Consider the following 15033-nt stretch of genomic DNA (forward strand, 5'->3'; position numbering starts at 1 on the left):
ACAATTTAACTTTAAAGTTTTAATTTTTGGTAAGTTAACCCCTTTGATTAATTTGATTTTTTACTTCTAATTCAAAAGTTTCCATCTTTTGCGATTTAACCACTTTGATTTTTTTTTACTTATGTGTTGTAATCTTGACTTTGGAGGGTTTTCAAAGAAAAAATGATTATATATATGGTTGTTGTAACCTTGGCTTTGGAGGTTTTTTAAAAAAAATTGGTTTTTTTACTTTTCACCCAAAAGTATTTCATAAATTACTTTTAACCCAAAACTATTTGTTTTTTTTTTTTACTTTTAACACAAAACTTTTTATCTTTTGCAATCTATCATCACAACTTTTTTTACTTTCAACTTTGTTCCTTTATAGTTTTCATTTTCCCAAAATTTTTCGCTATATGCTTCGTTCTAAATTTTGTGACTTAACACATCGCACCGTGTGTCTTTGGTTTAGCGTTTTTACGTTTTGTTCTAAATTTTGCGAGTTAACAAGACACAATGTGCGTGTGTGGGTGAACATTTTTACATCATCTACTTTTTTCCCGTTTGACGGGTTCAACGTAACGTGCTTATCCTAAATCGATTTAATTATAACTAAAGAATCCCCGCCGCATTGCGGCGGGTCGTAATTCTAGTTGTTAGATTAAATTGTATACCGTATTTTTATGTTTGTAACCATGATCCGTTTGGGTTTGTTTTTGGTTTTGTTTAAATATATTATTCCGCTGCGTTTTTTTTATAAATTATAAATGTAATTAATAAATAGTGGTTCGATTATGTATATGATGAAAATTCCGTGCGAAGTATACGAGACATTCCAGGATTGACAAGTGTCCTTTTTAATTTAACGCTCTGTTCGTGAGTTAACTTAACGAGAGATAAGAAAAGAAAGTAAAAGTGAGAAAGGAAAGGACGAGAAAGGAAAAAGAAAAATGTCTTTCCCACCATTTCCTCCCAAATCGGAAGGAAAGAAAAACTAAAGAATTTAGCCTAGTTTTCCTTTCAGTTCCTATCTTTTCCTTCCTTAAATGAAACTCGGGAACACGACATGTTTTATTTTCCTTTCTTCTCCTTCCTTAAATGAAACTCTGGAACGCAAAATATTTGTACTTTCTTTTTGTTTCTTTTCCTTTCCCTCAATTAGTAAACTCTGGAACACAGTGTAAGGGAAGAATGGTATTATAGTCTTTTCTCACTTGAACCTACTTCACCCTCAATTTTCAAACGAGCTATAACTTTTTTATACGTTAATTTTTTTTTTAAATAATTGCACCGTATAATCTGTCATTTCCTTCTCTTTAATTTGAGCATACTATTGTTATAGTTTTCTTAATTTTTTAAATTTTTTATTTTAGAAGCTATAAAGTTACGTTATTCTGTAACGTTACGTGATTTGTTGTGGAGGGGGTTCAAGTTAGAAAAGACCAGAATACTTATTCTCTATTTGTATTTTCAATTGTTTGAACGTGATATTTACCAAAATGCCACCGCTTAAATTTTAGTCTTTGATCAATCGAAATCTATGGCTCTCTTTCTTGCGTATGCTTCCAACGATTAAAGAGTCTTGTACTATAAAGTAAAATAGTAAAATAACCTGATATTTCATTCTCTTTAATTTGAACAGACTATTGCTATAGTTTTTTTAAATTTATTTTTTTTTTAATTTTAGAAGCTATAAAGTTACGTGATTGTGTGACGTTACGTGATTTCTTGTGGAGTGGGTTCAAGTGAGAAAAGACCAGAATATCCATTCTTTATCTGTTTTTTCAATTGTTTGAACATGATATTTACCAAAATGCTACCACTTAAATTTTAGTCTTTGATCAATCGAAATCTATGGTTATCTTTCTTGCGTATGCTTCCAACGATTAAAGAGTCTTGTACAGGATCCTTCCTCTTAATAAATATATCAAACTTGTTTTTGATAAAAAATAAACAAAATCACCAATGAGACCCAACAGTTGTATCAGAGTGATACTTACAACATGCAAATCAAAACCTTTTATAGATCTCAAACTCTAATTAGTTGTCAAAAGTTTTAAATCTAGATGATTTTAGGGCAACGAGTTATTTGGTCAAAAGTTTTTATTTTATTTTATTTTATTTTATTTTATTTCACCAATAGATTGCCAAGTTTATTTTGATTGTGTAGAATATGTAAATCTAGCCTGACCTTGTGGTTGTGTTGTTTTTTGTTTTATTTCAGTTTTTGGTTTTATGGATTTGACTCACTTTGATGCTAAAAGTTGTAATAGACTAAGGTTTTTATTTTTCATTATTTATTATTGTAGATATTATAATGTTGAAGACCCGAAGACATAACTAAAGACAAAACAAGAATCATGAAGTTAGTGGAAGTTGCTCAAGACAACAGGATACACTCAAGTCCACCCTTGTGGTTGTTTGTGTGTTGTGACCCCGTGACCCAGTTTGGTCTCGCTACTTAGCTCTAGCAAGATCTCAATCAACTATGATTTAAATATTTATTTTGCTATTGTGGTTGCTTTATATTTTATAATTGTTATAACATATCAATCTAATACCAAACTTTTAAAATGAGTTTTTAAATGTTGTCACAATATGATAAAACAAGTTTTCAACTGATACAACTTGTAAAAATAAGTGTCCTAAGACTATGGAGTATGGGGCGGGGGTTGGGGCGGGGGTTGGCTGAAAACGCCCAAGTCACCGCCCCGGGTGGGCTTGGGTTTGGGCGTGGCACAAGGGGCGGGAGTTTAAAGCTGGGCGTGAGGATGTCGTTGAGAAGCATGCAAAGCACTAGTCCATACTTGAGAAGGAAAAGCTTGATAACACCAACTTTCTCAAATGGCACCGTAACCTGAGAGGATGTCGTTGAGAAGCATGCAAAGCACGACGCCTTTTAGGAGATGACTATGAGAAGTTATTTCATGAGGTTTCTATAGGAAGATATTGCATACATTGCCATGTGGCCTTCTCTGATGAAGAGGTTGTCATTTATACATTACTGGAAATAGAGAAAATATTAAACAACAATTGGTGGATTTTCCTCAAATAAACAGGCTGCAGCAGCCTAATAGATTGCTTGTTGCTGAGAAGTAATACAACAACGTTCAAGAAGAGATGAGTCGGTTAGAAAGAGGTATTGGATGCTATTATTAATGCCAGGAATGGAGGAGGTTTGTCTTTTATTTAGGTAGGGGAGGGATGGGTAAAACTTACCACGTTGATAACTTACATTCGTTCACGTGGTAGGATTGTATTAATTGCCAGTCCCCGCGCCAGACATTGCTTCTGGGACGAGGCATCTATGCATGCGTTTGAAGCTGTCGATCGTACTTTTAGAGATATTTGTTGCTCTGGTAGTTTTTGGTGGTATTTGGTGGGGATTCTACCGGTTGGTTATTCCTAATGCGTCTAGAACTGAAATTGTTTCTTCTGTTATATATTATGATCAACAAGTCCGGGATGCAATATGTCAAGTCTTTTGTCTTACAATAAATATGTGTTTATCTGGCCCGAATGTTAGAATGCGGTAGTTGAATAATTAAATGGATTCTTGACATGGGGTCTGGCCGGCTGGCTTCATGCAACGAAACTACAATGTGAGGATGAAGCAAGTGTTCCAGATGATGTTTTGATCCCTCGGTTGTTGTCTCACATATTTTCCCTTATATTTCTACTAGGATAGGATTGGTGACATCAACAGGTGTATTTTGTGTCCTACAAATGATGAGATTTTAAGCGCGGATGAGATATGTGCAAATGTCGAAGAATTGTGTGTTATGTATCCTCCTGAATTTCTTCGTGTTTCTGGCGGTCCTAATTATGTTTTACATAAGTTCAAGATTGGTGTGCCTAGCTATCATCCTACTACGTAATATAAATATGCAAAACGGAAGCAAGGCATTAATTAATTTGTAGAATTGATACGACACCCACTTGGCCGGCCATTCTTTTTTGAAGAGACATCACTTTTCCGTAAAGGTTTGTTTTGATCAATGAAAGTAAGTCAGGACAAACGCTTAGGGGACTAGGGGTGGTTCACTAGTGATAGAATCTATCACTCCCACTATCCAATCAAGTCATGCCATGTGTATAACCAATATTCTATCACTAGTGATAGAAATGTAGGGGGGGTGGTATCACTAGTGATGAGATTCCAATGTACAAGTATTAATACCCAATGTACAAGTTAATACATATTCATTGATCAAGTTCAACGCGTTATACGTTTAACGCGTTTTCAAAATAACGCGTTAAAGATTGAGAGGCGGCGGTGTTCCACCCCGTGGTAGAAAAGAATCACGGGCAATAACGTAAGTGCCCCGGGTCATCTCTGTGCGTATCTGGTTTTCAGTCACAGTCAATTATATGCGGCTGTGTCACGATAAACAGATTACTACACCATAAGTGTAATGAAAAACAAACTAATTAACTATATTACAATTAGGGCTGTTCACGAGCCGAACCGAACCGATCTGACTTTTGCTCGTGCTCGGTTCGTTTACAAACTGATCCGAACCGAACCGAGCGTTTTTTCAACCGAGCCAAAGTCGAGCGAGCGTCTTTCGAACCGAGCATTTTTCGAACGAACGTCGAGCGAGTATCGAGCGTCGCAGAATAAATAAGGAAAGTGACGATGTGAGTGCTAGTTATTGGAATAAAGTGTAGTTTTCGTCCCTGGTGTTTCGTCCAATAGAACACAAGTAAAAATTTAACAAGTAACTAGGTTCTACCGAGAATAACTAAGCAGGAAAATAAATCGTCGACCGATTGAAATATACCCTTGTTCTATCGGAAGTTTGAAATTGAATGAATCGATTGAAGCAAAACCTTGACGAGTTGGCGTCTTGGCGAGTGGAGATGGAAATATCGAATTACGGTGGCCAATGGGGGTTTTTGATTAGGGTCTTGCACTTCTGAATCAAATGGCGGGTTGAGACTTGAGTATTGATCGACACTTCACATTTTAGTATTTGAAATTTTGGCTCAATTACTCAAAATGGACATTTAAGTATTGGATAATGGCTATTGGTATTGGATTTCAATTCTAATTACTTAAATGAGCTCTATTTGGATCTTGGACCAAACATTGCTAATGTTGGTCTCTAGTCATTTCATTAAAAATGATACACACACAAACATATATATATATATATATATATATATATATATATATATATATATATATATATATATATATATATATATATATATATATATATATATATATATATATATATATATATATATATATATATATATATAGGGTAAGGTTCATGCGAGAACCACCTTTATTGCGAGAACCGCGAGAACCAATGTGAACACAAGCTAAAATAGCTAAAAAAACCTAAAAAAACCCTAAAAAAACCTAACCCCCACCCCCCCACCCCCCAAAAACCTAAACCCCCCCCCCCCAAAAAAAAAACCTAACCCCCCCCCCAAGCTAAATGCTAAAAACTAAAACCCTCAAAAAACCTAAAAAAAACCTAACCCCCACCCCCCAAAAACCTGAACCCCCCAACCCCCCCCCCCCAAAAAAAAACCTAACCCCCCCCCCCCCAAGCTAAATGCTAAAAACTAAAACCCTTAAAAAACCTAAAAAAAACCTAACCCCCCCCCACCCCACCCCCCCCCCCCAAAAAACCTAAACCCCCCTCCCCCACCCCCCAAAAACCTAAACCCCCCCCCCCAAGCTAAAATGCTAAAAACTAAACCCCCAAAAAACCTAAAAAATCTAAAAAAATCAAAAAAAATCTAAATTTTTTTTTTATTTTTTTACTATTTTTTATGTTCAAATCGCTACTTTTAGTAGCAAAAAAAAAAATTTTTTTTTAAAAAAAAAAAAAAATTTAAAAAATTTTTTTTTTTTTTGGATACTAAAAGTAGCGATTTTTATATAAAAAATAGTAAAAAAATAAAAAAAAATTTTTTGGGTGTTTTTTAGATTTTTTTAGCTATTACTGTTTGTGTTCACACTGGTTCTCGCGGTTCTCGCAATAAAGGGTGGTTCCTAACGGATCTTTGTCCTATATATATATATATATATATATATATATATATATATATATATATATATATATATATTAAAAAATAAATCGAGCCAACCGAACCGAACTGAGCGGAAATTTGCTCGTGCTCGGTTCGTTTACAAACCGAACCGATCCGAACCGAGCATTTTTTAATCGAGCTGAATCGAACGAGCAAATTCCGAGCATTTTCCGAGCGAGCATTGAACGAGCGTCAAGCGCCGAGCAATTTGAACCGCCCTAATTACAATTACTAACTTTGGAAAAACATGCAGAAATTGTCCGAACTTTTAACATGCATAATTTGGGCTGTAAGATTAAATATTTATTTATTTATATTTAATCTAGTAGCCATCATTATCATTTATATAATACGGATCAAAATATATTAAAACCTATAATAAATTAGTTGGTAATTTTTGATGGGCCAGATTACCCTAATTAACTAATTGGGTTTCCCCTTGGGTGTATATAAGAAGATTACTAGAGAGGGATTAGGGTTAGACATTCATAACATCAATACTAAAATCGCCCCTCCTCTCTCTCCATTCCTACGAGTTCTTCAACCCTAAAGAACTCGGTACTACCATCAAGAAGATACATCCTAAAGGGGAACCAGACCAATCTGACGAACATGACGTCTACTTCCCTATCTGGTGTGGTGACTGGCTAATCAGGTACACACGCCTTATTTTATTGTTCATGATTAAATTTACATAATTAGGGTTTATTTTTACCCATGTTTTTATGATATAATCAACATGCGGTATCAGAGCAATGTTGGTTATATAATTCAATCATGTGATTCGATCACGCAATTTGTTTTAATGGGATATATGAAATTTTGTTTTAATTTTCTAAATCCAATTTGCGATTAGGATTATGGGCCCACATCAATTTTCACATGGATAAATTAATTACCATTGGAATGCATGAAGCTATTAATCACCTTATATTGAAAATCCATTGATTTTGCAAAACATCAATTTTCACATGAATTCGTAAATCCCAGTAAAAGTTTGTGATTATGGATGATAATTGTTATGCTTATTTTTTTTAATATTTAAAACATGGATAAATTAAAGGAAAAGAATGTAAATATTCACTTTCCATGTTATCTTATAATTGTTTCAATTATTATCATACATATGCCAAATTACCTTCTTTAGGGATAAGATAGACTTTGATTATATTTCCTAAAACTGTGTAACTTTATCTCCAAGTTTTGAATAATATATTATTTTTAATCGAATAATTAACTTGGATAGATAGAGATATTTTGAAATTATAATCAAAATCCCTTAAAATTAGCTATTTCAAACTTATCACAACTAACAGCTTTTAATCAGTAGATTTCGAGACTTGGAGAATAAGTTTCGAAATTAGGTGGTTTCGACTAAGGTTGCGACTCAAAACCATAAGGTTCATGACTCGAGACCAAGATCTCGACTCGAAATCATAAAGGTTTTAGTATTCATGACTCGAGACCATAAGATTCCGACTCGAGACCATAAGGTTGCGACTCAAAACCATAAGGTTCATGACTCGAGACCAAGATCTCGACTCAAAATCATAAAGGTTTTAGTCTTCATGACTCGAGACCATAAGATTCCGACTCGAGACCATAAGGTTGCGACTCGAGACCATGAGGTTTCAGTCTTCATAACTCGAGACTAAGATTCCGACTCGAAACCATGAGGTTCCGACTCGAGACCATAAGATTCTCACTCGAGATCTCATAACTAAGTTGAGATCTCACTCGAAGTCTCATAAGTCACTCACTCGAAATCTCATTACTTTAATAAGCTGTTAATGTGAACTAAAATACTTGGTTTTGCAAACACTTAATTACTTAATCAGAATCCAGATAATGTTTTACAAAACCAAAATAGCTTAACTTGAATGAGCTTCCGATGTATCACTTCTGGCCAAAACTGATTTGATGCATCTATTTATTGTTCAAATATTACGAAAGCTATGTTGAGTATGCATTATAAACCTGAATGTCTTAATTTCTGGCTAAAGCTGATTTAATTCATTCATGTCTAGCATACTTAACAAGTGTATAACTAAAGTGATTGTCTCATTTCTGGCCAAAGCTGATTTGTCACGATTACTTTGCACACATGCTTAAATGATTACACTTCTGGCCAAAGCTGATTTGTCTTCGTTTAAGTAGAACTTTAAATAAGTCTATTATTTTGATGTTAGTAATAGACATATCACAACCTCTTCACATAATAATCCTTATATTAATGATCCTTCATTAATTTATATGATCATTTCGTCTGCCTTATTTTTTAAGTACCCATAACTTTACTCACTATAATTTTCTTCTATATATCTCATCCACTCTAATTCCTAAACCTAATATGTTTTGCCTTATTTAAAGTTTCTATAAGAATTAGCTCTTAAATTAAATCCTTGATTATCTTTTAAGACACGATAATCTTACTGCTCTCTTCTGATAAAGCACTACAGAAGAAAAGTAGAGCATGATTAATAGGACAAATTAAACATGATGTCTCTTATGATAATCAAGAACTCTCTAACATAATTGCTATCACTAAAGTTATTCCAGATTAAGTCTTCCCTATGACTAATCTATTATTGTGGAATAATCACAAGAGCTCCTAAGATGCATGCCTTCATTTAAAATTATAAACTATAAAGCTAAGTGGTATATGTCAATACATAATAATGTACAATATCATGACCCATAAAGTTAAGTGCTTACGCATGGAAATAAGTACAATTTTTCAGTACATGACATACTAAGATTTTCACTTGTGCAATTTGATGCCTTATAAATCAACTATAGCACTTAAAAGTACCAAAATATAATGAGTGTGTTGATAAGCAACATATGTACAAAGAAATAAATGTTTGAAACTGGAAAATAAGATATTATTCACCTTACAACCACTTAAACTTTAAAAGAGGATTGTTCTAAAGTCCATAGACAAATTACAAGTGCTAATTCCACCTCTAAGGTTCTTCAAGAGAAAATCTCACTGCATAATTATGCCATTAGACTAGGCATGAGCAACGAGACTATCCATTATTCAAAGGAACAATTGGATAAGTTAATTAGGTAGTCACTTATTAATGATATTTAAGTCTGATAATTTTAATATTCCAATTAACACATGATTAGTTGACTCTAGTTCCATACGTTTCCTTACCATAACTCAACAAATAACTAACATGAGAGTTAGTGACAAAATTAAATGTTAATGCTATAAGAACCATAATAAGCAGTCTTCTAACAAAGCTATTTAATACCTTATAAATTCTGAATATTAATCAGAATATAGTATCATAATTAAGCAATGTTATGAAGCTTGTTAGGTTTGCATAGTCAACATAAAGTCACACTTACCTTAAACTCTCATTTTATTTGTTCTAAATATCTGGATTGAAACATTACTAAGATAAAACTAGATGATACCTTACACTTTCACAACTTTTGTCATCATGCAAATGAGAATTTGACAAAAAGAAAATGAGACTTATAAATTTTCATCCATTATAACCAAAATTCATGAGAAATCATAACATGGTTCATGAGGATGATTTTTCAACTAACCTCATTCTAAGTGATTTTAAATTATGACGTTAAAGCCCTAAATATTACTTGGCTTAAGGAATAAGTATGGGTCCATCATAAGTCATTCATTGACATTCGTGGAACTTATTCCAAATGGAATATTCAGACATAATTCATGTATCATTCAAAAGACTATCAACTTGTATCTAAATTTTGTCGCATATGGCTCACAGTCTTAGAATAAATCTATTCATATATATACTTAATAAGATTTCTGTTAGATGTGTCCATGAGTTTTCTTATGACATCTGGACATTAAGGGAATCAAATAAAGTCTAACATATATATAATATGTTCCCGCGTCACGTACCTCATTGAAACTTCTCTTGTAGCATTTGAGATATCACATATCAGTGGGAGCATTAAGTGTCTTAAGAATAACTTGCAATAGTTGCAAGATGTGGGGAGTGAAAACTTCATATTACCTAAATTTACACCTCTTGTACAAGACAGTGCTCCATCTTGACACTGTTCTATCATAACTTGTCTCTATAAAATCTAATGCTACTCTTACAAAAGTTTCATTGTTGTTTAATTGTGGGCACACTTAGATTTCTCACCTAAACTAACATAATCCTCAACAAAAAAAACTACAAAGACTGACGTCATTAATTTGTTGCTCTATTAGAATTTGTTGGTCGTTAAATATTGACCCTAAGCATGCTGAGTTCCTAAAGATTTCTAAGGTCAGTGGGAGTAGTCAAAGTCCTTATCATGACTTCCAAGGAATACAAAAGGCGGGGGGAAGAGTGTCATTAAATTTCACTCCGAATTTAACTCCGGTTACACCTCTTGTATACTATACTGCACCAACTCTTACAAACTTAGAATCCTGAAAATGATAGCAACCTAACCAAGAGCTAATCCATAAAACTGAAACTTCTAACAAACCCAATAATCAACTCAGGAGGTCATCTAGGTTTAAAAGCCTACTAACTTTGATGATTACATAACCTCCCTAACTAAAGTTGAAATGGATTTTGGACAAGTTTACTGGTCCTATCTCTTCAAATTAAGCCATTAGTGTCAATCAATCTTCTGAATGGAATAAAACTGTTTTCTAGTAAAACTGATTTTATGTGTTCGTATAACGTTTGAGATTTGACAGAATAACCTAAGAGTGTTCATAACTAAACCAAATCTTGATATAAACGTTAAGACACAAAGAAGCATGATTGATTGTCAAAGGTTATACTCAGGAAAAGATATATTATTAAAGAATCTTTCTTACATATCTAACAAAAGATTTCTTTTAGGATCATCACTGTTCTAGTAGCTTATAATAGTTTTGAGCTACATTAGATGAACATTAAAACAACTTTCCCTAACAACTGGCTGACATATTTACATTTTCATAAAACAACCTGAAAGTTCTAAACTTAAGGTTAAAGAACAGTTTGTCTATAAGCCAATAAAATCTATGTATGGGTTAATGCAAACAATGTGATGTAATCTTAACGTAATTATTTTCATCAACAACCAAGTGGATTAATGTACCTACCTCAAAATGAGTGGGAGCAACTAAGATAAACTTGTCTATATAGATGATATTCTTTTGACAAGTATATGTTACATAAGTCAAAGCATTGTTAACACAAACTTTGATATAATAGATCTCAGAGATATCTCTTAAGTGATAGATATCATAACATACCGAGATAAACCCAATGGGACATTAGTTTCGTTCCATAAGTTTAACGTTAAATGGGTCCTTACATATGTGACAAACAATATTGCTCTCCTTTAGAGGATAATAGGATAAATGAGATTATTTCCTTACGCTTCATTAATTATAAGCCTTATGTAAGTTCAAGTCTATACTCGTTTAGATATTACTCACATTGCAACACACTAGATATGTCTAGATTAATGTGAAACATTTAATAGAGTATTACAATATCTTTAAAAGAAACGAGAGACTATATTTTAAACAAGAAGTGAGAACTCAAACCGGTTGATTACTCTAACTTTGTGATATTAAAAAAAATGACAGAATGTAACTTCGGGTATATCTTTATGTCAGCAGACAAAACCTATCTCATGGAGGAGTCATAATAAACTGATAACAACATAAGTTAAAACGACATAATATATTGTTGATCACAAAGCAATAGTCACTAAATGTTGTTGAAAATTTATCAGTGGACTCATAACTTTATTAACTCCATATAATTAATATATTGAAGACTTATTGTGATAAAGTCAGCTACCATGTCTCCTTGAACAGTAACAGTTCGAGAGGTGCTGCATTAACTTTCGATACGCAATTAATTATTCGTTTATGAACGAATTGAGGAAACTAAATCTTTGTATCGAATGCATTCATGATATGCTTAAGGATCCTATAACTAAAAGTCTATCACCCATAACTATTATGTAAGCGCTTATAATAATCACGGGTATATTGATGACTATGTACAACTGCATATCGTACTATGAATGACTAACTATTAATTAATTTTCCTTATCAGTTTGATTTTGTATGTCTCTTACATATGTTCTGCCGGTGCAATGACATATAGACAACTATAAATACAAATCAAACGTTAAAGGGCTTACTTATTTTGATCATAACTATTAGGTTTTAAATTGAGGCTATAGTATGATTAATGGGGGTCCTGAGTCGAATAATGATTCAACGGCTGTATTTCTCTACTACGGTTCTTGGTTTAAAGCTAAAATGAGTATTAACTTCTGATCAGACTTATCTAATACTCATAATAAATGATTATTCGGCTAAGTGGGAGAATGTAAGATTAAATATTTATTTATTTATATTTAATCTAGTAGTCATCATTATCATTTATATAATACAGATCAAAATATATTAAAACCTATAATAAATTAGTTGGTAATTTTTGATGGGCCAGATTACCCTAATTAACTAATTGGGTTTCCCCTTGGGTGTATATAAGGAGATTACTAGAGAGGGATTAGGGTTAGACATTCATAACATCAATACTAAAATCGCCCCTCCTCTCTCTCCATTCCTACGAGTTCTTCAACCCTAAAGAACTCGGTACTACCATCAAGAAGATACATCCTAAAGGGGAACCAGACCAATCTGACGAACATGACGTCTACTTCCCTATCTGGTGTGGTGACTGGCTAATCAGGTACACACGCCTTATTTTATTGTTCATGATTGAATTTACATAATTAGGGTTTATGTTTTACCCATGTTTTTATGATATAATCAACATGGGTACAATCGTGTTACGGGCTCACAAGCATGTGATGAAAAGGTCTCAACGGGCCGGATCAAGTGGCAAACAGCCTTTGGCGGTTTGACCCAAATTCCTTGATCTACGGCCCCGATTACATCACTCACAAATTTCCTCCAAATTTTGCAAACCTCCCTACTTTCCTTTTTTTACCTTAAAACATGTAAATCTCTTATTAGCATAATTTACATGTTTATCCTTTTTTTACCTTAAAACGTGTAAATCTCTTATTAGCATAATTTACATGTTTATATATGTTCTTAATTTTAATAATTGCTAGTCAATTTGTAATTTCAAAAATTTGACAAATCTGCCAAATTTAAAAACTCCCTATACAATGTTGCATGTTGTATTGGTTATTTGGTTTTATCATTTAGTTTTAATCCAATTTTCTTTTAGAAAACATTATTTATTTATTTTGTGCTTCGGCTCTGCGTCATCTTTTCGTTTGGTTAACAATTAGTCCCATTAGATGTATCAAATGTTCTGCTTATTTTTTGACACCTTGAACCTTAACTTGCATATGGCAGGACTTGATATGGAAGTATATTCTTTAACCAAGGTTTTTATATCTAATACAATAAATGTATAATATTGATTTCATAACTTATTTTGTAGCTCTTTATCCAATATGTGCTCATAAAAAGTATTGGTTCATTCTGAACTTGAAGCCTCAATCTTTTTAAGTTAATCTTATTTCACAAGATAAAAGATTGTTAGTTTCTACATAAAATCTCCTATTAAAAGATCAAGATGCAACATTGGTTGATTGTAGGGCTGCAAACGAACCAAACGAACACAAACAAGTCCTTATTCGTGTTTGTTTGTTAAGAAATATATGTGTTCACGGACTGTTCATGAACGCTTACCGAACGAGATTTTATGTTCGTGTTTGTTTGTTAAGGAAATGAACTTGTTCGTGTCCGTTTGTGTTTGTTTGTTAATTTTAGGCAGCGAATGAAAACGAGCGACGATGAACACAAATGAGCACAAACTAATGTTCATGAACACAAATGGTAACAAACGAACACAAACAAACGTTCATGAACAAAATATATATAATACATTGACACTTATTTAATATTTTATTTGTTGGAATTTTGAAGTATTTAAATAAAAGAGAAAAATGCCTGGATAGTCCCTGTGGTTTCGCATTTTTTCACCTATAGTCCCCAACTTTCTAAAACTACCTGAATAGTCCCCAACTTTTCATTTTTTGTTCCCGGATAGTCCTTGGGTCTAACTTCAGTTTGTTTTCTCTGTTAAGTGGGTGTGAAATGATAAAAATACCCTTTCCTTTAAAAGGCCAAACCACAGGGACTATCCGGGCATCTTCTACATTTTTAGAGAAAAACCCCACCACCACACTTTCCGGCGAACTTTTCCGGCGAAATTAATTTCCGGCGACTTTAAATCTTGAACGCGAGTTATTCCGGCACCGCCGCCTTTCCAGATCGTTACGGACCTATCATTTGGTATCAAGCCTCGGTGGCTCGCTTCAGTATTAGGTTTGGTCGGATCTTTATCGGAAAACCCGCCGGAGACGTAAAACGAAAGCAACTCTGTGTTTTGGAACTGTTTCAGATTCGGCTTGGAATCTGTGAGTATCCAAGTGTGGTTTTTATTGTTATTGATCGGTTCACGATGGATGTATGCTTTCCGGTCGTTTTCTTTGTCGGAGATAATGTTGTTTACTGATTGGTTCAGTTTGAGTTTCTTGCCAGTTTTTTTTATTCCCTTTGAGGTCGTTGTTCTCCTTTCATTCTACCACTGGTAACTGGTTCACTTATTTAAACCACTATTTGATTTAAAAGAACCATCATGCTGAAGATCTACAAATGTTTGAAATCGAAGTCTGACAAATGTTAGTTTCCAACCATCATGTGGTGGTTTTTCTCTGAAAATGTAGAAGATGCCCGGATAGTCCCTGTGGTTTGGCCTTTTAAAGGAAAGGACACCCACTTAACAGAGAAAACAAACTGAAGTTAGACCCAGTGACTATCCGGGAACAAAAAATGAAAAGTTGGGGGTTTGTTCATTTAACTAAACGAACGAAATTTCTTGTTTGTGTTTGTTTGTTTAATAAACGAACGAACACAAACGAACTTCGAGCCGAACGGTTCACGAACTGTTCGCTGAACGTTTGGTTCATTTGTAGCCTAGTTGATTGTATGATAATGAACATCAAACA

This window comes from Helianthus annuus, chromosome 13 (assembly GCF_002127325.2).
Source record: "Helianthus annuus cultivar XRQ/B chromosome 13, HanXRQr2.0-SUNRISE, whole genome shotgun sequence".
Taxonomy (NCBI): Eukaryota; Viridiplantae; Streptophyta; class Magnoliopsida; order Asterales; family Asteraceae; genus Helianthus; species Helianthus annuus.